Raw genomic sequence first — 25,049 nt, forward strand, 5'->3', positions numbered from 1 at the left:
AGTGTAGACACCCATTTGTGTCTCCCCAAAACCAAACCCAGTGATGAGTACCTTTCACGTCGAATCATAATCGAATAAAGCGAAAGTGTGGAAAGTCTAGTGTTGCGGATAGTTTTAATTTCTTTTCTCTTCACTCTGTTTTTGAAAACTTATTTTAAGAAAACAGCCAATCCAGTTTGGTTGGTCCATGATATGGGTCCAATAGTAAAGTAGTTAGATGGGGCTTGCCAAGAGCTTTCCAATGATATATTATAAGCCCAATTCCGATGAATATTAAGGAAGTTATGGTCAATTTACTAAACTGGGCCCAGTTTGAGCTTTATATATGGCCCAATGATCTAGAGGAGGGCCTAATATGATTTATCATTCCTAATGAAATTAGAAATGGTTTTAGTCTTCTAGACTCTTCTAGAAGGTTCTTTTCATTCCTCAGTCAAGTAGCATTGATAAATTGACTTTTGTTGACTTTTCAGAGTTTTAATCAAAATCAAATAGCATTTTCGAGTACGGCAAACTTATCTGATTTTTGAAAACGTGTTAAAACCAGGCTTGGCGCCTGACCCCAGGCATTGGCGCCTGGGACCAGGCATGGCGCCTGGCGCTAGTGTTGGTGCCTAGCGCCAGTTAGCCAGGGCTTGCGCCAACTCTGTTTTTTGTGCATCAGACTCCGTTTTGTTAATTTTATCTTTTTGCTGATTTTCTCTATAAATAACGTAATAAAAAATCCGTTTTCATTCACCAATTCTCATGAATTATCACCTACAATTAGTTTTCATTCATCATCAATTCTCTCTAATTCTCTCTTAATTCTTTCTTTCTTTTTCTCAAATACAAAATTCCGCATTCACAAGATCTAGAAACACCTAGCCATATTCGAAGTTGCCTTCGCCCTAGACGTGAAAGGTTTTAATTTTTGAGGGTTTGGTCCTAAATCTCTCTTTCAATTATTTAATTTGATTGTTTTGTTTATTATTTTCCTTGAAGTTACTAACGTGTGTATTTTGTTATTAGAAAGAGGTACGAGGCATCAAAGTAAGTGCTTTAATGGTTTTAATTGATATTATGATGTAGAAATCATGTTTACATTGTTATTATGATATTCCTAGTATCATGTCTAGGGTAACTTTAATATTAAATATGATTGTTGCGATGCTTCCTATGTTCTTCCTAATATTTATGATTGTTGGTATCATGTCAGGGTTAAAGATTTGATTTTTATTGTTTAGTGACATGCTAGGGTTTGTTATTAATCTTGTTAGTATCATGCCTAGGATCTTGCTATTATTATGCTTTAATGTTGATATGATTATTTTAATTATAATTTATTTTTAAGATGATATTGATTGTTATTATGTTGCTTGATAATATTTATTATTGTTATTGCTTGATCACACCTTTTATGCATGTTTAACGGGAATTTGTCTTTGTAATCACGCTTAATAACATAATTAATAATCTTTTTTTGGGTTAATGTGATTATAATTTCAAGTGGTTGCCAATAATAGATTTATTTGTGCATTAATATTCAACCAACATAGATTAAACAGGTTTAGGGTTAATCCTATTGATTACATGTTAATTGAAAAGCGCACATGAATACGATCAGAATAAAGTAGAGGCCTATTATTATGGCAGGTTCAATCTCTTTTAGGTTGGATTTGTACCTTCATTCCCAAACCCTTATTTGGTTCTAGACCTTATGGAGTTGACGATCTCTTGGATCGTTAAGGGGTGTAACCTTCATCCTATGAACGGTTTACAAGTTCCTAAAACTTGTTGGGGACTCTTTTATCAAGCACAGATAGCTGCTGAGGCATGTGGGAAGTAGCGTCAGGGGCCAGAGCTTGGCGCCAGCATTTTAGTCGTAGCGCCAGACGCCAGTATTGGCGCCAGGCGCTACAGTTAAAAGCTGGCTCCAGTCTCTGTTTGCTGGCGCCAATTTCCCCCAATACCGAGCTAGAAATATGCGTTCTAATTTTGACCAGTTTTTCGTATTGTTTGCTCGATCCTACTTCCTGATCGAATTTTTTCTCACTTTTCTGAAACCCATATGTGTTCTACATATGGACATAACCCTCTGGAAATTCATGCTCCATCTACCCGATTGAACGCTCCGTGCAACAAAGGGTACGTCCGAGATGTTGAATTCACCAAACTATGGAAGCGAATTTTTTCTAAAAACTCGCGGTGTCCTATCCACTCGCGCCAACCCTTGACGGGTAGGCTTCTGCGCGGTGCATCCGGACAATTAACCATGGACCCTTTATTGACTAAACCATATCCCGAACTTTAGAGAACTAGAGCCATGGTTAGGTTGCAAACGCATTGCATCATATTGTGCCTACTTGACTAAATGTGCATTATTTGTTGTGCATTTATATTCTATGTTTCTCTTAACCGTTTGTTTGACTTCTGTTGAGACTAAATAAATTAATGACTTAAAGAACTTTGCTTAATTAATTAATTAATTTGAGTCAATAAAGTCTATTATTTTAATCAGAATTAACTTAGTACGACTTTAGGCATACCCCAATTGGCTAATAACACCGAAAACAGTCCCAGACAGAAGCTCCAATATTAGCGCCAAGGTCTGAGCTGTAGCGCCACACTATGGAGTGTAGCGTCTGACAACTGCCCTGTCGTCTGGCGCCAATCTCCACGGTGTGACGCCAGTCCTAGCGTCTTGCCGACAGTTCGGATTATTGGTCGAGTCATCACCTAGGGTCTAATTAATCAGTTTGCTAACTAATTCGGTTAAATTTCGCTGTCAATAATACTTATTTGAGTCGATGAACGAGTTTAGGCACTAAGTCCCATGGTCTTACACAAGAGTCCAAGCATGTCAATTACACTCAACGCACACACCAATACACATACTTTGACCATGTTTAAGAGAGTCTTGTGCGCGCGTTTTTTTCTGTCATTTTTTTTAAGGGGGTAAGTCGGATATTAATCCTCCAATAAAAAAAAAACTATACTTAGTGAAAGTGCAGCTGGTACTCAAGAAGGGGGGGTTGAATTGAGTACAGGGCAGTGTTAAGAATTATTGGATTTTCTTCTCTATTTATGTAGGGGGACCAGGTGATGAACTGGTCCTGCAGCGGAAACAGAAAATTCAATAAATAATCAACACAAAGATTTAACGAGGTTCAGCTCAACTCTTAGCCTACGTCCTCCACTACCCTAATTACTTTTATTAATCAACTCTGAAAAACAAAAGCAATTACAAATGATCACACTCGTGATCCCCACACCTAACTCTAGGTGTCACTTCGCACTTGAACTCACAAGCACTTGCACTCACACTCGTAAATGCTACCCAATCACTAACCTCTTAGTGATTCAATACAAACCCTTTGTTTCCCTCTAAATGCTTCCTACTCAAAGCTTACAAGAGATAATTACAAAACAATCCTTACTGTGTGCATAAATAGTTTGTAAGAGATGAACTAACTATTTCCCTTAGAGTGTATTTCGAGCTTTCAAAGATAGAGAAGTTTTTCAGAAAAGCTCACTCGAAATTCTGATCGAGTTTATGCTTTTATAAGGTTGGGAGATGAATTCTTTCGTGATCTTTTCAGATCATAACTTAGGTAAATAGAATATCTTTTATTTTGTAAATAAGAGATATTCTAAGATATTATTCTACTTTCCATAAATGGGTAGAATAATATATTCTAAGTTATATGCGAAATAATTCATCTCCAACTCTGCATAAACTGAATCAATTAGTTTAGTAAATATTCTCTAAGGATAGGAAATATATATTCCAGAAAATATTTACTGAACTAATGTCCAGGTTCATGAAACAAGCTACGAAGCAGCTGTTTCCCAACCTGTTAGTGTCCTAGAGATCAGGTCAACTTTTCCTGATCTCTACAACACTAAATATTCTAAGTAAGGGATACAGATAGCTCACGTACAAACATCCATGCACACTTAACATTATAAAGACTACAAAGATCAACTATCCTAATCTGAGAGACTTCATAATCTTCAAGTCTTGACGGCCTTCCTTGATAGAACATTCTGATACAGATTTCTTGAATGCTTTGATTCAAAAGAACTTCATATTGCCTCAAGTACTTGGGATAGCTGTTCCTGTTCAAAATGTCAGTTGATATAATATAAAACCAACAAGAACCAGCTAGTCAGCTGTTTGTCATCACTCAAAACCTTAAGTGACTCAACAAATTCCCCCTTTTTGATGATGACAAACACTTTGAAGTTTCCTGCACCTGCACGTTAGTGAGAAACAGCAAAGTAAAGAAAGTTCTAATCTACACTTAAGAAGACAAGACTTTCTACTAGACTTTCTACACAGGGGATATCTTGTGTAAAAGACTTATGACACTGATGACTGACCAGGATAGCCATCTTCATTTAAAAGAAACAACTTGTTTTTGGATTTTTGGAAAAAGACACTGAAACAGTTAGTTAATCTAACTGTTCTCTCTATTTTAACTTGTTTTTGTGATTATCTGACTCAAGGAAATAAAAGACTCAATCTAATTGTCTAACAAGGCCTTTTCAGAAACATCAACCTGCTTTTCCCCCTTTTGGCATCATTAAAAAGCATTCAAAAAATAGAATTGCACACCAAAATATCGCAAGTAAGCCAAAAATCAGTAGTTTCAACCACTGATCAATCTCAATGCTGTAGGGTAGCACAAACAGGTTATTCAATCACATGAAACAGAAAAAGCTTAAAACTGTTCAGGATTACACACCATAAGGTTAGAAACATAATAGAAACCACACTGCATGAAAAACAGTCTAGCAGTGTGGGGGAACAGCAAATATTATGGCAGTTAATGGAAGGGGTGGGGGAGACTGAAGTGATCATTCATCATCATCTTCATCCTCTTCTTCATCCTCTGGGTTGATCTCCTCCTCGAAGTCAGAACCTTCCTCAGCTGTCTTTTCTTCTTCCTTCTTCTCCTTTTCCTCTGTCTCTTCTTCTTCTTCCTCATCAGATTCATTTTCCTCTTCTTCAGAACCTTCTCCTTTTTCAGCATCAGGACCCTTCTCACTGGAGGATTCCTCATCATCCGTCTCAATGATCCTACAGTGTGTAGAGTCAAACTGCATCCCAGACTCTGGGGGCAACAGGTGATCAATCACCCTGCAAATAGTGAGGAATTTCCTGTTGTTCATAAGCTTATCAAGCTTCCTTTCTTCTTCAGCCTGCACTAGACTGGCAGCCAACTTTATGATCCTCTCATCCTGCCTTTCCAACTTGGCAAGAAGCATTGCCACATCCTCAGGAGTGATTTCCTCCTGGTTCCCTGCATCCCTTGGGCTACTTTCTTGACCTACAAAAGTCAGCCTCTTTCCAGAGTAGTCAATCTTCTTCTGAGTGAGTATTTTCTTGGAGAACAACTGAAGACTCACCACCTCACCAGAAAAAGAAAACTTGGGATTCTGCTCCTTGATGATTTTGCAGATAAAAGAACCATAAGGCAGGGAGTTGTGGGATGAAGCATGGCAGTACAACATGTGCTCCATCATTAGAGCAGGCAGATTAACCTTAACCTTTTTCAGGATCAGATAGATCAGGACCATGTCCATGATCCTAACTGTACCTCTGCCTTGACCCTTGGGCAGAAAGACCTTCAAACACATGGAGTGCAGAACCAACATAATTGCCTCCCTAAAGTCACTAGGGGAACCAGCTTCTTCCTTCTTTCCAAACAAAAACTGAGTAACCTCCTCAGGTGTTACTCCTCCCATTAGGGGCCACCCATCACTGCTATATCTACCAAAACCATCTCTAGGTATACCCAGCAACTCAGATAAAACAGACTCAGAAACATGTACAATACTACCAGAAACAGTTGATGCCACAGACATATCAATGTTTTGCTTTAGATTAACAAAGAACTGACGAACAGGACCAACAAAAGCATCATTTAAATCATTAAACAGAGACATCCATCCTTGGAACTCAAGAAGTTCCTTAACTTGACTCAAAGCAGGAATATCAAAATATTCATTCTCAACACCACAACCAGATAACACAGTCCTAGAACTTAAAGAAGTTGCACCAGTACTGGGGTTAACAGGTTGTTTACCTTTAGCAGTCTTGGAGATACGGGAAACAGATGATGTTGCTTTCCTTTTCTCTCCTCTCTTAGGCTCAGATGGTGTAGTCTCCTTCTCTTCTGAGCCCTTAATGACCTTTGAAGCAGCCCTAGTCTGCCTTTTCCTTACAGAGCCAGTAGTGGTACCAGCAACCACCTTGGTCACCACTACATCTAGATCCTCCTCCATCTTCTTGTCCTCCTTCTCCTCATCCAATCCTTCATCAGCCACTTCCTCTAACTGTTTTTCAAGTTTCTTGGCTATCTTTTTAACAGGTTCCCCCTCAGAAGGTGATTTGGGGTTTGAAGAAACGGTTTCAGTTATTTGAGTGAGGGTTTCGATGGATTTCTCTTTTGGGGCCTTTTTGGATTTGGATTTTTGTGGAGAAGGGTTTAAAGTTTTAGTCTTTGATGGTGAAGCAGGTATTTCCTTCAAGACATTCTCTTTTGAAGGAGTTTGTCTCAAGGGAACGGCCTTGATGGGTTCAGTTTCAGAGGGGTTGATTTCTGGTGTTGCTTGTGAAGGAGTCTGCTTAGAGACGTTCATAAGAACATCCTTGATTGTTTCTTGAGATTTTGACGAGGGGGAACTAGCCAAACTTGCTTTGGAACCTCCTTTCCTTCCTCCTTTCCTTCCAGTTCCAGCCTTTCTCACCATTGTTGCTTGTCTAAGCTTCGAAGAATTGATCTTGTGTAGAGAGAGAAGTTGAGAATTTTTGATGAATGATGAATAATCACGGAGCAAAGAAAGGGAAGCAAATATATAGCAAGAGGAATTATAGAGACAATCAGAAATAAAATCAGAGGATCAGAAGATATTTGGAAGTTATTTTAATTTGGAAATAACTTCCATAAATGAACAACTGCCCATAATTGCAACTGTCAGAACAAATTGCCGTTGGAGGAAAATAACTGCCATATTTTAAAGATTTTAAAATCAAATAAGAATATAAAAAATATTTTCTCACGGTTTAATTTGAAATTAATTTCAAAATTAATCCGTTTGTATTTGCTGCTGTTTCCTCTGCTGGTAGGGTTACTGAAACAGTTGCTTATCTGTTCAATATGGCCTTCAATCCTGAAAGTGATTAGCTGCAATATTGCTCACATAGAGATAAGCAATTAACATTGAGATAATAGACAGATTGCAAAGGTATGATGCACGCACACATTTAAAGAATACTTAATTAGCCAATCATTGGGGAAAAACAGCTGAGAGAGGTCTCTTAGTTTGACCTAGTCAGACCTAACATGACTCTAAACTTGCAGAAAGACTCTTTACCCAATGGCTTAGTGAAGATATCTGCAATTTGTTCTTCACTGTTGCAAAAACTCAGCTCTACAAGACCTTTCTCAACATTATCTCTTAGGAAATGATGTCTTATCTCAATATGCTTTGTCCTGGAATGCTGCACAGGATTCTTAGAAATGTTAATAGCACTTGTATTATCACATAAAATAGGTACATTTTCATAGAAAATACCAAAATCTTTCAACTGGTTCCTTATCCACAACAGCTGGGAGCAGCAAGCTGCAGCAGCTATGTATTCAGATTCTGCTGTGGATAAAGCAACAGAATTTTGTTTCTTTGATCCCCATGAAATCAAGCAGGGACCTAAGAAATGTGCCATACCAGATGTGCTCTTTCTGTCTACTAGGAATCCAGCATAATCTGCATCTGTGTATCCTAATAGTTCAATTGAACCACCTTTGGGGTACCACAAGTACAGATCATCTGTTCCTACTAAGTATCTAAATATTCTCTTGACAGCCTTTAGGTGAGATTCTTTGGGATTGCTTTGAAAACGTGCACACAATCCCACAGAAAACACTATATCTGGCCTACTAGCTGTCAAGTAGAGAAGAGAACCAATCATACCTCTAAACAGTGTAGCTTCCACGCTCTCTCCTTTATCATCACTGTCTAGCTTTGCATTTGTAGGTATTGGAGTTGCATATGATTTACTGTCTTGCAATCCATACTTCTTGATTAGTTCCTTTAGATACTTCTGTTGATGTATCATGATCCCATCAACTGTTTGCTTGATCTGCAATCCTAGGAAGAATCCTAGTTCTCCCATCATGCTCATCTCAAATTCACTTTGCATCAGATCTGCAAACTCACTACACAAAATTTGATTAGTAGCACCAAATATTATATCATCTACATATATCTGTACTACAATCAAATCAAAATTCCTGGTTTTGATAAAGAGGGTCTTATCAACCGTTCCTCTTCTATAGTCATGTTCCATCAGAAAGTTGGACAGCCTTTCATACCAAGCTCTAGGAGCTTGTTTAAGACCATAGAGCGCCTTGTCCAGCTTATATACATGATTTGGGAATTGACTATCAGCAAAGCCAGGGGGCTGCTCAACATATACTTCTTCTTTCAAATAACCATTAAGAAATGTTGTCTTAACATCCATTTGAAAGAGCTTAATGTTCTTATGAGCAGCAAAGGCAATCAAGATCCTTATTGCCTCAAGTCTAGCTACTGGGGCAAAGGTTTCATCATAATCAATGCCTTCTTGCTGATTATAACCTTGCACGACCAGTCTAGCTTTGTTTCTGACTATAGTACCCAGATCATCCAATTTGTTTCTGAAGACCCACCTGGTACCTATGACTGACCTGTTCTCAGGTCTTGGCTCAAGATGCCACACTTTATTTCTTTCAAATTGATTTAATTCATCTTGCATAGCCAAAACCCAATCAGGATCTTTTAAAGCCATCTTGTAGTCAGTTGGTTCTATATTAGATAAAAATGAGAAAAATGCACAAAAGTTTTCATAAACTGCTCTCCTAGTCTGAATGCCTTTACTGATATCACTCAGAATTTGTTCAGTAGGATGAGAAGATTTATATTTAAAAATGCTAGATCTAGGTGCATTCTCATTTAATCCATCAGAACCATCATGCATCCCTGGTTCATTTGTGCCATCGAATTGGTTTTGCACAGATGGACCAGTATGCTGAGATGTTCCCCCTACCTCCCTTACCTGGGTGGAAAACTTGTCCTGAAAGTTTTCTGTTCCCCCTGAGGTGTTGCTTTCTCCATTTACTTGGGGGCCTTCATCTCCATCCTCATGAGTATCCACTTGTTGAGGATCTCCTTCATTGTGACCAAGTCCTTCACCAGCAGCATCTGGTGAACCAGTATGTGAACCTGGTTTTTCTAAGGAAACATCAGTTGATTCTCCTGTAAAATACAAAAGTCCTATCTCATCTAAGTCATCAACCTGCACATTCTCACAACACATATTAAATTCATCAAAGACTACATGAACACTTTCTTCAACACACAAAGTTTTCTTATTGAATACTTTATATGCCTTACTGTGAGAAGAATAACCAAGGAAAACAGCTTCATCACTTCTTGGATCAAATTTATCCAAGCTGTTCTTACCATTATTATGCACATAACACTTACAACCAAAGGTTCTGAAGTATCCTATGTTTGGTTTCCTTCCTCTAAGAAGTTCGTATGGAGTCTTCTTCATTTGAGGCCTTAACATCAACCTATTTAACATGTGACAAGCTGTATTTACAGCTTCTGCCCAAAAAGACTTGGGGAGACAACTCTCAATGAGCATTGTTCTTGCCATTTCTTCCAAAGTCCTGTTCTTCCTCTCAACTACTCCATTTTGTTGAGGAGTTCTTGGGGCAGAGAAATTGTGAGAAACTCCATGTTCCCTGCAGAACTCTATGAAGCTATAGTTATCAAACTCTGATCCATGATCAGATCTTATGGCACCCAGTTGATGATTGATCTTGTTCTGAACCTGCTTTACTAATACAATAAACTCATCAAAAGTTTCATCTTTAGAAGACAGAAATAGAGTCCATGTGTATCTGGAATAATCATCAACAATGACACACACATATCTAGAACCATTTCTACTTTGGACTCTCATGGGTCCACATAAATCAATATGAATAAGTTCTAGAGGTCTGCTGGTACTGATAGTTTTCTTTGGCTTAAAAAAGGATTTGACCTGTTTCCCTTTAGCACATTCTTCACAAACTCTATCTGCTTCAAACTTGATGTTAGGCAGGCCTATCACCAATTCTTGAGACCTGAGTTTGTTAAGAAGTCTAAAGCTGACATGTCCCATCCTTTTATGCCAAAGCCACTGGTCCCTATCAGAAACAGCACTCAAACAGATGGACTTGTTCTCAGGGATTTGGTTTAAATAAGTAATGTAAACGTTTTCATGTCTGAATCCCTGGCAGACAAGTTCATTTGTTTGCAAATTCACTATGTGACAAAGGTTGTCTTTGAACTCAACTTTATTACCTTTATCACATAATTGTGAAATACTCAAGAGATTATGTTGTAAACCATCAACATAATATACATCACTAATAGCATGGGAAAGTGACTTACCAACCTTACCAATTCCAAGAATGGTACCTTTGCTGTTATCACCAAAAGTCACCTTTCCCCCTTCATGAGCTGTAAGTGAGAGAAACTGTTTCCTATCCCCTGACATGTGTCTTGAGCAGCCACTGTCCAAATACCAGTAGGTATTGTCTCTCACTTCAGCCTGCACAGGAAAAATTTAAACATTAGCTTTAGGAACCCAAATCTTTTTGGGTCCCTTTCCAACAACAGATTCAAGCACGTCTTTTCTAACCCAAATCTGTTTAACATTTTTCTCATTTTTATCCAATCTACTTTTCCTGTCTTTACACTCATATTTCTTATGGCCATTCTTGCCACAATGATAGCACACATGCATGTCTTTTGCTAAGACATACTTACCTTTCTTATACTCCTGTAACCATGTAGTATCTCTGGGAGACCAGTTCCTCCTGTTCCCCTTCCCAGTATAACCAAGTCCCCTTCTACCACTGTTTCCAGCAGTTAAGGTTAACTGGTTCAATGAGTTCTGGGATTGGAGGACTTTATCCATTCTCTTCTTAAATTCTATGAACTCTCTATCCTTTAAATTCATTTTCTCATGCAGGGATAATTTCTGGTCAACAACTATCTCAAAGTCAAGCTTAGCTCTTTCAAGCTCAGCTTGCAATTTTGAAATACTTGAATCATGCAAAACTACAGGATCACATGAATTAGTCTTTCTAAGCTGGGCTAACTCAACCTGCAAGCTACAAATTTTAGCTTCACATTCATCATGCATATTACTAGAAACAGTTTCAGAACCAGTACTTTTGCTGTCCTTAACTAGGACATATGCTTTATATAGTTTCTCTACATCATCAACTAACAAGTTGAATCCTTCTAACAGTTTAGACCTATTCAGAGCACTTGCCCTAGATTTTATACTATCAAAGTCGTACAAGTCATCATCACTATAATCAAGCACGTTAATGACACAACTTGTAAACTGTTTCTCACATTCATCATCACTGTCATCACATAAACCCATATCAGATTTTATTCTCTGAATTTCAAGTTTGCTTTGATCTAAAGCAATCTCTAGTTCAGCTACTTCCTGCTTCAAGTTAGCACAGACACTTTCCAACAAATCACAACTTGAATTAGCAATATCATATTCTTTAGACTTTTCTTTAAACTTTCTCTTAAAATCATGATAAGCAATTCCAAGTTCTAAACATTGATCTAAAGCACTACTAGCACATTCCATCAAGTTTTCTCTATCATAAAAGAGCATATCCTTTTTGATCTGATCAATGTTTACCTGATGTTGATCCAAGGGGTGCTTCTTTTCCATGAGGCAGTGGACATCTGAGCTGGTTCCTCTGCTGTACCTGGTATCTTCTTCTGAACTTTGATTTAGTATTGCTGTCATACATACATCTGACTGACTTGAATCATCTCCCTCTTCATCACTGTCTGTATCTCCCCAGACAGCAGCAACCATGGCCTTTTTGTAGGCCATCTTGTCTGCTTCCTTGGACTGGTTGTCCTTCCATTGAGGACAATTCTTCACAAGGTGTCCCTTCTCACCACACTTAAAGCATCCTGTTGCAGAGAAATTGTTAGATTTTTTATTTGATGCATTATTAAACTTACCCTTGATGAATTTTCCCTTCTGGTTTCTGAAACTTCTTTCAAACCTTCTAGCCATCATTCCTATTTCATCATCCTCATCTTCGACTGTTCCCTTTAGTGCAATTCCTTTTGCTGGTACCTTCTCTGACTTAGATCCAACCAGCATTTCATGGGTCATGAGGGAACCTATCAGCTGTTCAACTGATAGAATTGAAAGATCCTTTGCCTCATAAATGGCTGTAACCTTGGGAGTCCATTCACCTGTCAAACTTCTCAAAATCTTTCTAACAAGATCTTCATCAGTAAAGCTTTTACCAAGAGATTTTAAATCATTTACAATAGTCATGAATCTACCAAAACAAGTATTAATATCTTCATCCTTAAACATATTAAAAGATTCATATTTTGACATAAGTAAATCAATTTTAGACCTTTTTACCTCACTGGTACCCTCAAAGGCAAGTTCAAGGGTATCCCAGATCTCCTTGGCAGTGGTGCATGCTGAGATCATGTTTGTCTCATTCTCAGCAATGGCCTGTTGCAGTATTGACATAGCCTTAGCATTTTTCTCCAGCTTTTTGTAATCAGTGGAGATGTATTCATCTTCAGTCTTTGGGACTAGCTTCCCTTCTGGATCAGACTTCTCAATGGTCAAGGGACCATTCTTAACAACCAACCAGCATTCATAATCAATGCCAATGATGATATTCTTGATTCTGTTCTTCCACCATGCATAGTTCTTCCCATTGAACTTTGGTGTCTTGTTGTCATATCCCATAGCATTCATTTCCTGAGTACTCATGATCTACTTCTCTAGGTGTTACCCTTACAAGAAGCCGAGGCTCTGATACCAATTGAAAGTGCAGCTGGTACTCAAGAAGGGGGGGGGGGTTGAATTGAGTACAGGGCAGTGTTAAGAATTATTGGATTTTCTTCTCTATTTATGTAGGGGGACCAGGTGATGAACTGGTCCTGCAGCGGAAACAGAAAATTCAATAAATAATCAACACAAAGATTTAACGAGGTTCAGCTCAACTCTGAGCCTACGTCCTCCACTACCCTAATTACTTTTATTAATCAACTCTGAAAAACAAAAGCAATTACAAATGATCACACTCGTGATCCCCACACCTAACTCTAGGTGTCACTTCGCACTTGAACTCACAAGCACTTGCACTCACACTCGTAAATGCTACCCAATCACTAACCTCTTAGTGATTCAATACAAACCCTTTGTTTCCCTCTAAATGCTTCCTACTCAAAGCTTACAAGAGATAATTACAAAACAATCCTTACTGTGTGCATAAATAGTTTGTAAGAGATGAACTAACTATTTCCCTTAGAGTGTATTTCGAGCTTTCAAAGATAGAGAAGTTTTTCAGAAAAGCTCACTCGAAATTCTGATCGAGTATATGCTTTTATAAGGTTGGGAGATGAATTCTTTCGTGATCTTTTCAGATCATAACTTAGGTAAATAGAATATCTTTTATTTTGTAAATAAGAGATATTCTAAGATATTATTCTACTTTCCATAAATGGGTAGAATAATATATTCTAAGTTATATGCGAAATAATTCATCTCCAACTCTGCATAAACTGAATCAATTAGTTTAGTAAATATTCTCTAAGGATAGGAAATATATATTCCAGAAAATATTTACTGAACTAATGTCCAGGTTCATGAAACAAGCTACGAAGCAGCTGTTTCCCAACCTGTTAGTGTCCTAGAGATCAGGTCAACTTTTCCTGATCTCTACAACACTAAATATTCTAAGTAAGGGATACAGATAGCTCACGTACAAACATCCATGCACACTTAACATTATAAAGACTACAAAGATCAACTATCCTAATCTGAGAGACTTCATAATCTTCAAGTCTTGACGGCCTTCCTTGATAGAACATTCTGATACAGATTTCTTGAATGCTTTGATTCAAAAGAACTTCATATTGCCTCAAGTACTTGGGATAGCTGTTCCTGTTCAAAATGTCAGTTGATATAATATAAAACCAACAAGAACCAGCTAGTCAGCTGTTTGTCATCACTCAAAACCTTAAGTGACTCAACACTTAGTTCCCTAAAAATATGTACATTATTTTTGCCAAAAATATGCACCCTTTTCTACTTTATTCTTTTTTTTTCTCCCCTCCTTAAAATAAACCATAAAGTCAAGTTGATTCAAGTCAAGTAATTAAAACGCAAAATGGTTTAATTTACAGCGCGTGGTCAAGAAAGGAAGGACGGTTAATCAAAGACAACCTCTTCGTACAAGTCCAACTTTTCGACAAACCCATAGCTCGTAAGAGAAAATCTAAGACTATAATGGCAACACAAGAAGAAGTCAATGATCTTAAGAACCAACTGGCTACCGTGACTGAGACACTGAAGCTTCTTGCACTCAAGATCGATGATCCCGTGAAGCAACAACAGATGGACCTCATGCAAGAGAGTTTAAGCAAGTTGTCTAGCGACTACAAGTTTTAAGAACTTACATCACAAGGGGTCTCGGTGGACAAAGATCTTCTTTCACAGAAGTTCAACGCCAACGACATCCCAAAATTAAGAGCATTGACAACCCTTACTTTCATTTGAGAGCATTTGAAACAGTAATGAGTATTAAGGGTATCGATAAGAAAGTTTTCCCTTCATTGTTCTCACTATCTCTCGAGACCGTTTGCCAACAATGGTTCTTTTCTCTTGAGAAGGAAAGACCTCTACCTGGGAGTCCATAGCAAACGCTTTCGTTGATAGGTACAAGTGCAACATTCAAGTCGAGACTGACCATAGCTAGGGAACTTGAAATCCTCAAGCAGAAAGAGAATGAAGGCTTCACCTCTTTCTTTAACAAATGGAGGGAAACCTCAGCTAAGATGATTGAGGTGGCAAGTGAAAAAGAATCTGTGAGGCTTTTCATCAAAAATCTTCAAGAAAAATATTCCAAGCATCTTAAATATCAAAATAACCTCCATACCTTCAAAGCCGTTTATGACATTGAGATCAATATTGAAGATGACTTGGCTAAGTTAAAAGCTGCCAACAATAACTCCAACAGTGGCTGGAAAGGAAAGAAGAACGACGATCCTTCTTCTTCCAAAACCGCCCACTCAAACAACGTTAGCACTTTTAATTTAGGAGAAGTCCTTGCTATGAACAATCAAGGACAGAAGAAACCATTTAGGAGGAACTTTACTCCTATTAGCATGAGTTATGACACCGCATTTGATCGATTAAATGCAAAAGGTCTTATAACTCCTATTGGATCATTTGGGGACCCACCAGTTGAGAAGAGGTCGGCTAATTGGAACCTTTATGCACACTGCAAGTATCACCAAGGTAGGGGCCATCTCACCGAAAACTGTTGGAAGCTTAAGGAAGCTCTCCAAGACTTAATCGATAACAACAAGCTACCATTGCCCCCTGCCAGTAAGAAGCCAAGCATTGACAATGCAGCTCTCGCCCATACCTAGGCTATTTTTGATGAAGAAAACGAGGTTGACCCCTCATCTCTCATTAGACCTGTCAAAGAAAGCCGTGCCATAGAAAAGGAAGAGGAAATCTTTTTTGATGTCAAGGATAACCTTCCAGAACTGGCAAGTAAGGAAGATATACAATTGCTCACACTGTCTATGAGGGAAGTATCGCATCAACTACGTGAAGCTCTCAAAGCTATGAACGAATTCCAAAAGAAATTTGATGAGTTTCCACTTCCGAAAGATGAACCTAAAAGAGAATTCACACCAGTGGGAACGACTTATGAGGCAAAGCATTTTCCCTTACAAGTCACTGAAATGCTCTCCGAGAGTGGCGAGATCAAACCTCTCAAACCGAGATCATTCGAATCATTGAAAAGGACAGATAGATATTACTGTCAGTATCATCAATCTGGGGTCACACTATAGAAAACTGTTTCAAATTCAAGGATTTGGTTTAGAAAATGATTGATGAAAAGAAACTAGTCCAAATTCAACAAAAAGAGGATGCTACCATTAATGGAGTTTGGGACAGTGATGAAGAAGATGTCTATCTAAAGGACCTAGTAGGACCTACACCTTCTGTGTCATACACCACAGATGACATTTGGGCTGAAGAAGTATCATCGATAGACGTCCTCACAAGATTTGGGAGAATGCAACCTCCCGTTTCAACACAACCTATGCCAACCACACAACAAGTTACCATACCTATCATTGAAGACAACGATATTGTTAAGCAGTTTAAGAAGACAAAAGTTGAGATGAATGTATGGAAACTTCTGGCAACATCCCGAGAACATAGGCTGGCTGTAATGAATGCCTTGGACAAAATTGGGATAGATTCTGACACTATTCCTGAGGGATTGGCCAACTTCCTCAGAAGTGACCTTCCTAGTCCAATTAAATTGAACACCTTTTCTGACAAAGATTTACCCCCAGAAGGTGACAAACATTACAAGGCATTAAACCTCACAGTAGTTTGCAAGAGGATGAATGTTCCTATGACTCTTGTAGACAATGGATCGGCCATCAACGTCTGTCCACTTAGAACTGCGAGGATGCTCGGCATTAGGGACGAAGATTTAACTCCGTCTACACAAGGAATAAGGGCCTACGACAACACTCGTCGTCAAGCCCTTGGCAAGATTACCCTAAATGTAACGGCAGGAGCAATAGAACATGCTACTACTTTCCAAGTAGTAGACATTAAAGCTTCGTTCAACTTGCTGTTGGGACGCCCTTGGCTTCATGATCTAAAGGTCGTCCCTTCGTCTCTCCACCAACAAGTAAAAGCTATAGTTGGAGGAATTCTAATCACCATCGATGCTTCGCCTATGAGGATCAAATCTATAGAGAACCCAATCATTAATGTGGAGCACGATGAGGATGATGAAGATTTATGGGGCTTTAACGAAGAAGTCTCTTTAATCCAGGAGGATGAAAGGACCCCTCTTTTCCATGACCCCCATTCCAACATGATTGTCAATGCCATGCTGAAGAAACAAGGACATTTTCCCGGGATGACCCTAGGAAAGAAGAAAGGAGTGGCAAAACCGCTGGAGTCACCTGACCTCCCTAAGTTAGACACTTTTGGACTTGGTTTCGAACCGACTCGGAAAGATCTCAAGCGAGCCTAGGAAAATTCAAAAGCACGTAGGGACGCTCGCATTCAAAAGAAAGCAATCACAATGGACCAGTACCCCCTTACGCTTAATGGTCAATTTATAAAAGAAGGGGAGGACTATCCATGCCATAAATTTCCCGAGCCATTTGTTGTAAACGGCATAAGACAACCGGGATTCGAGATTTTCTTGGATTGCTACTTCACTAATGAAATCCCAACTCCCGTCCACAAGGAGAAAGCACCCCCATGCTTTGAGTTTAACGTCATGGGATTACTGTTCGGGCAAGAAAAGAATGAGCCAACTTATAAAGAGGATAACTCCTCGCTCATTCAAACAGTCCTACAAAGCGAAAGCTTCGATCCCTCGAAGCTAATCACTCTAGCTGAAAAATCCCTACATGGATGGCGCAAGACTATCAAGGTGACTACTCCAAGCAAAAGGAAGATATCCATCATGACAGGGCAAGGACCGATGTTTGAAGAGTCGTCTGAGTCAGAGTCTGAGTCTGAGTCTTTCCCTTTAGAGTCTTCTTAATTTTTAGTAGTAGCACTTCCCCCTCCTATTTCTCCTCCTATGATAGTAAATAATCTAGTTCCTGAGGACATATCACTCTTTGATGTAATGATCTCAGAGTATAATAATATTTCTCATTCTCCTTACTTCTCGTGTTCTTCTCTAACCCAAGATGACGAGCATTGCTTAACTAACAATGAAAAAGACAAAGAAATTATTAAAGCCATGGAAACACTCGAAAAGAAAACACCGGTAATTGAAGAAACTGAAACAGTTGATATCTCAAATGATTCAACTCATAAAAGAGAAGTTAAAATCGGATTAACACTGAATAAACAAGAAAGAACCGATTTAATTAACTTACTTAAAGAATTTATCGATGTATTTGCTTGGTCATATGAAGATATGCCAGGCATTAATAGAGAAATAGCTCAACACACTATACCACTAATTCCAGGAATGAAACCCGTAAAACAAAAGTTACGTCGAATGAAACCTGACGTAGCTCTTAAAATAAAAGAAGAATTTCAAAAACAAATAACTGCAAGTTTCATCAAGGTATCCAAATACCCCGAATGGGTCGCCAACGTCGTCCTAGTTTCGAAGAAAGACGGAAGGGTAAGGATATGTATCGACTATCGAGATCTAAATAAGGCAAGTCCAAAGGACGACTTCCCTTTGCCACACATTGATATTCTGGTAGATAACACGGCAAATCACGCATTTATCTCGTTCATGGATGGATACGCAAGTTACAACCAGATTCTCATGGCAGAAGAAGACATGGAGAAAACAACCTTTATAACACCATGGGGCACTGACTGCTACACGGTAATGCCATTCGGGTTAAAAAATGCGGGTGCTACTTACTAACGTGCAACAACTGCTTTACTCCATGACATGATGCATAAAGAGGTCGAAGTATATGTCGACGACATGATTGTAAAATCAAAAGACCGTCCAGGCCATCAAGTAGCCTTAAGGAAATTTTTTGAAAGGCTAAGAAAATATAATATGAGGTTGAATCCATCTAAGTGTGCTTTTGGATTCACCTCAAGCAAGCTTTTGGGTTACGTCATAAGCTCTAGTGGAATAGAAGTAGACCCAACTTAGATCAAGGCAATCATGTCAATGCCACCGCCCAAGACTGAGAAACAGATTCGAGGATTTATTGGCCGGTTGCAATACATAAGTAGGTTCATATCAAAACTGACGACAATATGTGAACCAATTTTCTAGAAGCACAAGAAGAATGTACCGGTGATATGGGATGACGAGTGTCAAAAGCCTTTAAAAAGATCAAAGCCTATCTCGCAAACCCTCCCGTATTAGCACCAGCACTTCCCGGAATAGCTCTTAGGTTATATTAAGAAAGAAAATGCTCAAACACGAAGCATGCTATACACCGCTCAAAAAGTTGTGCCTCGCCTTGGTGTGGGCCACAACCAAGTTAAGACATTACATGCTAGTGCATACCGTCTTTGTAGTCTCCCGATTAGATCCACTCAAGTATATATTCGAGAAATCTACACTCAATGGATGCATATCAAGATGGATAGTCAATCTAGCCCAGTTTGATGTGAGGTTCATGCCACAAAAAGCTATCAAGGGATCCGTGGTGTCAGACTTTCTAGCAGATTTTCCAATAGAAGACTCGACGCCAATACAAGACAATGAATTTCCGGATGAAGACTTAATGGTCACTGAAGATGATACTTGGACCTTGTAATTCGACGGAGCCTTGAACCAAAAGGGATGTGGCGTTGGAGTATTGCTAGTATCACCTAAAGAAGAACATGTTCCAATCTCCATAAAGCTTGATTTTGACGTCACCAACAATGCTACTGAATATGAAGCATGCGTGGTAGGCCTTGAAACAGCTTTGGCATTAGGAGTGAAAAAGTTAAGAATATTCGGAGACTCTTCTTTGATTATCAATCAAATATCTAAAAGGTGGAAAGTAAGGAGCGAAAGCCTAGCCCCTTACCAAACCTATCTGGAAACTCTTACCGATCAGTTAGAGAAGGTAGATTACACATATCTACCTAGGGAAGAGAACCAATTTGCTGATGCCCTGGCAAGATTAGCCTCAATGGTTAGGATTCCCACGGAAATCGAGAAAATGCCTCTAACTACAGAAAAAAGGCACAAACAAGCATACATCCAGGCTATAGAAGACAATGAAGTAGTCCAAGAAGAAAAAGAAGAACCGTGGTACACGGACATACTCAATTATGTCACCAAAGGAGAATACCCTCCTCATGCTGACAAAAGAGAAAAACAAGCATTAAGGCTTTTGGCTTCCCAATATGTACTCATAGACAACGAGCTACATAAAACGGTACCTAAGGGTCGAGCTCTCTTATGTGTAGGAAAAAAGGAGTCATAAAGAGTAATAAGGATAGTCCACGAAGATATCTGTGGAACTCATATAAATGGTAAAATGTTAGTCCAAAAGATAATGCGAGAAGGATATTATTGGACTACAATGAATAGGGATTGCCATCAATACGTAAAAACATGCCCTAAATGCCAAATTTATGCCAATTTTCAACATGTTCCTCCATCTTTGCTCTACATCTACACATCGCCATGGCCATTCTCTACATGGGGAATTGACATCATTGGCAAAATTACTCCCCTAAGAACAGGAGGCCACAAATATATCCTAGTAGCAATCGATTACTTCACAAAGTGGGTCGAAGCGCAATCGTACGCTAAACTCACTGCAAAACATGTAGCACTCTTTATCGAGATAAATATTATTTGTCGATACGGAGTCCCACATGAAATGTTAAGTGACAATGGAACTCACTTTCAAGCCGAATGTGAAGAATTGCTACAAAAATACGGCATTCAACATCATCATTCTTCCCCTTATAGACCTAAAGCAAATGGAGCAGTCGAGGCAGCTAATAAAAATTTAAAGACTTTCATCGAGAAAATGACGGAAAATTATAAGGATTGGCCTGACAAACTTCACTTCGCATTGTGGGGTTACCGCACGTCAATCCGTACATCAACAGGAAATACGTCATTTTCCTTGGTATATGGAATGGATGCAGTACAACCTGTCGAACTAGAAATACCATCTCTACGCATTGCGTTAGAGAGTAAACTCGATGAAGTCGAATGGACTAGGGCAAGATATGAAGAATTGATTCTACTCGACGAGAAGCGACTAGAAGCTCTACATCACACTCAGTGTTACCAGACTCGTATGGCTAGGAATTTTAATAAGAAGGTCAAAACAAGAAATATCAAAGTAGGAGACTTGGTGTTAAAAGCACTAAGGAAAAATGATTTATATCCAAGGGGTAAATTTAGACCTAATTGGTCTGGACCCTACATTGTCAAAACAATCCTGTCAGGAGGTGCAGCACAACTAACTGATATGGATGGCAATGAATTCTCGAACATGACAAATCTTGACCAACTTAAGAAATACTACCCATAATTACTTGAGTATGATACTCAAGAGAGCTACGTTCGGCCTGATTCCTTAAGAAAGGATACGTAGGCAACCCTTTACGGGTGCAGCCACTTTATTTTTCGACATTCTCGTGTCCCAGAATTAGTTAATAATTCAACAGAAGATCGGCGAATTATCGGCGTCGCAGAGAAAAACTTGGCGCCAGCCAACAACCATCAACGCCAGCCGATGGAATTGGCGCCTGGCGCCAGACTGCACTGGCAGGCGCCAATCGCAAATAAGTGGCGCCAATTTCAAAATAAATTCTGGGCAAATCTCGGTGTTTTTTGGAAAATTTTCGACTTCCGTACTCGAAGAATTTCTTGAAAAATCAATTTTTTCGGTTTTCATTGCTTTAATAAAATAAATTTAAAGTAAATAATTTAATTAAAAGCTGAAATTTCATTAATAAAATAAAATTACATTATTGATGGAATTTATATAAAGCTGAATTAAATTAACTTTAAATGAAAAATAAACTAAGTCTAATAAATTGAAAGTTAAGCAATGCTCCTAATCTTTCTTTTCCTTTCTAGCCCTTTTCCAATTTTTGTCTGCTTCCTCCTCCTCATCCATAATTTTAGCTAGTAGGCATCCTTTAAAGGACCTACATTCAATCTTAGAATAGATAGTCTCCCCTTCAGCCAATACTCCATGTTTCTTTTCCACCCAAGTCTTTTTATTCGTGGTGTCAGCTTTCCTTTTCCCTTTATCTTTGGTGACACCTTTCTTCCAAGGCATTGCAGGTGTTTTGAATTCAACTCTTGCACCTAAGCGTTCCTTGGTAGGAATCACCCTGTCACCTAGACGACTCTTCACATCAGTTTTACCCTGATCTTTCTTCGAATCCTTCGAAGGCTTCCTCAGCAACCACTTCTTCACATCATTGGGAAAAGAAAGAGGAACCTTTTGGGTAAACACTTCCCATAAAGGTCTAGCACTCCAGTAAGCACCAAATCTGTCCACTTCTTGAGAAACAGGGTACTCATAGGGAGGACGAAGATCCCCGGAAGGAATATTCTGAAGCAAGCACTAGTAGAAAAATGCTCATTTGCGTCACCTTATTTGCGTCACTCGTAGAAACAAATGACGCAAATAATATATTTTAGCTTCACTATAAGTAATTTGCGTCGCACATTAACTACAAAGCGAAGCAAAAGTCTGATATATTTCAGCTTACTCATATTTGCGTCGCTTTCATAAATAAAAACGACGCAAAAGATAATGTTATTTGCGTCCCTCATTTATTAACAGGTGACGCAAATAGCTTTGTGAGTAAATTGCGTCACTTCTTTCTTTATTGAGTGACGCAAATGACTATTACAATTACATTCCACTCAACTCTTCCTCACATTCAATATAAAACACTCTTGCTGCCTGTCGCCGTTCGAACTTCAAAACCCTAGCAGCTTCAACTTAAAATTCCCCTAAAATTCAACATCAAAACCTCAAGAAATTCGTCTAAATAGCCGAATCTCCAGCGCTGCCTTGTTGTCGTTCGTACTGCAAAACCCTAGCGAATTCAACAGCAAAACCCTGATAAATTCGACCCCAAACCAACAAATTTGACCCCAAAATCAATAAATTCAACCAGTAATTGAAAACCCCAAAATATCCAAGCCAAAACCCCCCATTTTCAAGCAAATCCGAGGCAAAACACCCTATTTTTGAGCAAAAATCGACCAAAACCCCCACGAAATTCGAACTATTAAAACCACTGATAGTCGAGATGAAATACTCTACATCGAGGCTAGCAAGGGATTGCTGCTTGTTGGTGTTGCTGTTGATGGTTAGCAGGGGAAGCAGTGGAGATGGTTGACAGTAATAAGAGGTGCGAAATTATCGTTTTAGGTAATAAGAAGTGCGAAATGATTTAATTTTGATTGATTTAAACTATTTTATTAAGTTATCGTTTTATGCTATTGATTTATATGATGTTTTTAATTTTACTGTAATTAGAGTTGCGAAATGATTTTAATTTTATAAGGAATTTAACTTAGTAGATGATGTAGGGTCAAAATTTAATTTCATGAGTGTGTATTGATTTTGGCGTGAAATTAAAAAAATTAATTTGGTGTTATAGTTGAATTTCTGTTTAGTTTGTTATATGTTGATTGGAATTTTGTCAGATTATTGATTTAGTGTAATAATAGATTCTTATTACAAAATTTGTAGATTTTCCATTATAAAAATAAAGTATTTGTTTCTATATCAGATTACTTCTAGAGTATTGCTTAATTATATTGACTTTTTCTTGTTTGATCGAGTGTTTGTATCTAGATATAAAGTTAGATTAGTGAATTACTTGGTGCAGGTATGCAGCAGGTGCTTGTGGTTGATGGTGAGTGCGGTGGTCTGGCCTAGTGTAGTGGGCAATTTTTTGCAGATAGCTATTTTGTTGTTGAGTTGTTTGTGAATTGCAGGGGATAATGTCAAGGTTTCTCTCTCTTATATTTAGATTAACTCTAATCTTATTGTTATTCAGTGAATTTTCTGGTTTAGTTGTTATATAATTTGAGGTAATAATTAATTTCTTACTTGATTTCTCTCATATTAAAGGTAATTTAACATTAAAATTGAAGTTTTTAAAAAAAAATTACAATTGAAGCGGCATAATCTAGTTCTTCATTACCGAATAAGAATTTTAAGAGAAGTAGTCAAAATAATGACACAATGTTATTCCTTTGTTTTGTGTATGATATTGTTTACCTCAAATTGAAATGATGATGTTAATTACTACTTACTGATAAAGTGATTATGAGTTGATGGCATTCTGTTTTTGCATTTCGTATTTTAAGAGAATAATAGCACTACAATTTTCATTTTGTTTTGTGTACGAGAAGACAGGTACAATGAACATGTTTAAGCTAGACATATAAACTTTGGTAAAACAGGACTAAACTTATTAGGGCCGTGATTAATAGCAATTGTAGCTTAAATTGGTCCATAGTTTTTGTGTATGTTATTAATCAAATAATGAAATAATCACCCAACCTTCCAGCAGTATATTAACTCTGTAGAGTTCTAGCTGAAATCTAATATTTAGTAGTCCTCATCACCAAGTGTTCGAATCGAAGGTATCATGATCTTACTCTGGAGTCAATGAATGATGCTAACATTGTAAAGAATGCAAAATTCGAATAATACGTTACTAGAATTCCCATTAGTTACTGTAATAGTTGCAATCGCAGAATTTACAGGAAGAATTATTGAAGAAGATTGATTTTGATTTAATATATGTATGATCCTTAAATCATGGATATAAATTTATCAAAACTGAATATAATGGCCTGTTTTTCTCTTTAAAGTTGTGAATTAAGTTCTAATCCGAGATGTTTTTCTCTTTAAAATGTGGTGAGAATGATATGATTAGTATTCTTATTTTTCATGCTTAGGTTTTATCTTGTTTGAAATGAGTTGAATGATTCTATTGACTTTGTGGCTATGATACGAGCGTGTAGTGTCATCAAAAATTGGGAGGAAGTGAGATGTGGCTACTATGTCGTGTACTATATGTTTGAAACAGTTCAACATCACCGTAGTAATGAGGATCTTGTTAGTATGTGTTGTCATATCTTTCACTACTAATTCATCAATTTATTTTAAATTGGCTACACTCTTGAATTGATTAGTTTTTGTTTTTGTGTTGTGTTAACAGGATTTTTGAAGAACAATACCTTATAATGGGGAGGAGATAAATGAGGTTCGAGATATTTAGTCAAACTATTTCATGATCAATGTTGAAATTTAGATTTAAACTTAGCTAAATCCATTTGTTTGTTAGACTTTTTTTTGTTTTAGTTCTTAGGCTTGAAATGAATGTATTTGGGGTACCAACATTTTGGGTTGGTCTTTGTTCTTGTGTTGGTTGATGATATCAATAATTTTGAGTTGTAAAA

The 25,049-nt window shown here is 38.0% G+C and overlaps 1 long non-coding RNA gene across 3 annotated transcripts; it reads left to right on the forward strand.

Annotated features, from left to right (window-relative positions):
* The first annotated feature begins 1,017 nt into the window (after positions 1-1,017).
* On the forward strand, positions 1,018-25,049 carry LOC145626935 (uncharacterized). Of its 3 annotated transcripts, none has more exons than XR_014111193.1 (3): positions 1,018-1,032; positions 23,465-23,587; positions 24,809-25,049. It is a non-coding gene; the product is annotated as an uncharacterized LOC145626935 (long non-coding RNA). The 3 variants fall into 3 exon arrangements; XR_014111191.1 differs by lacking the exon at positions 1,018-1,032 and adding an exon at positions 22,577-23,001; XR_014111192.1 differs by lacking the exon at positions 1,018-1,032 and adding an exon at positions 22,577-22,981.

This window comes from Chenopodium album, chromosome 4 (genome assembly GCF_948465745.1).
Source record: "Chenopodium album chromosome 4, dcCheAlbu1.1, whole genome shotgun sequence".
Classification (NCBI taxonomy): Eukaryota; Viridiplantae; Streptophyta; class Magnoliopsida; order Caryophyllales; family Amaranthaceae; genus Chenopodium; species Chenopodium album.